Source organism: Cicer arietinum, chromosome 6 (assembly GCF_000331145.2).
Source record: "Cicer arietinum cultivar CDC Frontier isolate Library 1 chromosome 6, Cicar.CDCFrontier_v2.0, whole genome shotgun sequence".
Classification (NCBI taxonomy): domain Eukaryota; kingdom Viridiplantae; phylum Streptophyta; class Magnoliopsida; order Fabales; family Fabaceae; genus Cicer; species Cicer arietinum.
In genome coordinates this window covers 35849526-35851988 of record NC_021165.2, presented here as the reverse complement: position 1 = coordinate 35851988, position 2463 = coordinate 35849526, and the positions used below count along the sequence as shown (strand labels likewise).

The following is a 2463-nucleotide window of genomic DNA, read 5'->3' as shown; positions in this document are numbered from 1 at the left end:
GTTGTATCGAAACCATTTTATATAATGAAATTATGATTCTAATCGCCACTTTTGGAAAAGAATTTTACAATTTAATATTTACTCTGATTTAAATTATAGTACGATAATAAATTTTTTACCTAAAAATGTTTTGTTGTTTTAAAAGAAAAAATTACACTCTCGCTATTAAAAATCGGGGTGTTACACTGGGTGTTGTCCTGATTACATAAAATCAGGGTAATTCATGAAGTTTCATATCATATCTTTGTTGAATTAATTTGACTGATAGACTTTCCAAAAAAGACTGATCTTGTATTGATTTGGCATATCAATTTGAAACAGTTTTGTTATCATCAAAATAAGTAAAGAGCATATTTTTTTAAACCAACTTGGTTCCAACATTTTTATCTTTGCTCATAGTTTATAAATATGGAGATCAAATTGGAGACTATTTTAACCATTTGAATCATTTAATTGTTCATTTAAGCTCAGTAGTCTTATGTGCGAATTTGATATTCTTAACTTACAGTATCGACTTCCCAAACTGATTTGTCTTCACTTTGTATTCATAAACGACAACTAGAATGTTCTTCTGAACATAGAACATTCTACAATCATTCATTTTGAAGATTCTTCAAAAACTCTTGGATTTTAGAAAAGTGGATTTTTATCTTGATAGGATATGATATGAGACCACAAATATTGATCAAAGCTTTCTTGATTGCTTTGAAAAAGGCCACGTGATTTTTGCATGAATATGCAAGCTTTTACTTAATTTTCTATTTTTGAATAAATAATCAAAAAACACAAATTAATAGATAATATGATCATAATTATAATTCACAATTTAATTAACTATTTGATTATCTTCAAAATAATAATTAAAGATTTTACCTCAACAATTTGTCCTTTGATTCCAAAAAAAATTCCCAAAAATGTTACATCTAAGTCAAACATCCAATTTTAGAGGATCCATATCCTTTATTGCGAGGGATTGTGGGGGTCATGGTACACTCATTTTTACTATGACCAATATATATTGGGATAATATTTCAAAGCAATAGTAAATTCAAAGCAAACCTTCTTTTATAGGTTTAGTTGCATCAAATTCCATTTTAATTTTCAACACAAACTTTTTATCTGGATATTAGCATATGTCAGGTTCTAAGATTCTAAAATTTATAAAACCAATCGTGAAACCTATTTGTTTAGTGAGCCAGTAATGAGACTAGCCGCATAATTTAACCCACAAAAGAAGATATCTAAAATATTCATGAGAGGGTTCAACATCCCATTCCCAACCTTTAACAACAAGCCAATAATATAAAAAATCCAAACTATTTAATTTTTTTTTAAAGAAAGAAAGCACGTGTACTAGTAATTCGTAGCACAATAATTTGTAAAAGTAAAGATTAATTTTTCTTAGTCCGGTGAACCCAACAACTTATTTCGTCCTCTAAATCTAGACTCACTCTTCATTTCTATTGTTGGGAGTGGACCTTATTCTTTGTCACTTTTTTCTTTTATTTTTATTTTTTATAAATTTATTTGCCACTTTTTCTGTGCATGAAAAACAATCCAACTTGTATCAAAGAAGAAAAATAAAGGAAAATGAATCAAACATATGCAGTGTCGTAATGTGGTATGAATATTCGATCATAAATATATTCATTTTAGATTAAATTTTATGTTCATTTGTCATTTACTATAGATAAGCCGTCTTAGCTCAGTGGTAGAGCGCGTGGTTTTTAACCACGTGGTCGTGGGTTCGATCCCCATAGACGGCGGATTATTTATCTATTAGATGACTCAATAGTTTTTATCATTCTTTTTCTGAAGGTGGTTTGAATACGGACTAAGTTGTCCCAATTTTTTTATTTCGAGAGATTAAAAGTTGTTTATTTTTTATAAGGTACCAAATTTGATCATGCAATTTTTCTTAAAGACTAAACTATGTTTTAACCGCAAAATAAAATTAGTGGAGTTTTTATATATTAAATTTAGGGGAAATTGAATTTTCAAACCTTTAAATTATTTGTTTGTACTAAACACATCCTTTTAAGTGTTTTTGTCTCACATAGGTCATTCAAATCTTGTTACGCAAATAAAGTTATCCATATTTGAAATTCTCTTTACAAAAATACATACATAGTTGTTACGAGTCATTGTTGGTAGTTGTTAAGAATCCAAAATTATCTATATCAACATATCATATTAACATTTATTTTTTAATAGTGTCGATGTGACATGTTAATATGTCTACGTGGCAAAACAATAATCAATATTATTGTGATAAAATTGCATCTGCAATCTTCTAAGTTATATGTTTATACAAGATAAAGTCATTAAGTTTCAAAAGAAAAACAAAAACAAGATTTATCTCCTTTATCTTGCTATAAACCCTAATTTTTTTCACCAAATCCGTCGATGAACAAGAATATTCCCCATTCCTAACCCTCCATTCTCTTTCGTCCCTTGTGTTTT

General features: G+C 28.2%; 1 non-coding gene across 1 annotated transcript; it reads left to right on the top strand.

Moving 5' to 3' along the window:
- The first annotated feature begins 1694 nt into the window (after positions 1-1694).
- On the top strand, positions 1695-1766 carry TRNAK-UUU (transfer RNA lysine (anticodon UUU)). Its single transcript has one exon. It is a non-coding gene; the product is annotated as a tRNA-Lys (tRNA).
- Positions 1767-2463: the final 697 nt, after the last annotated feature.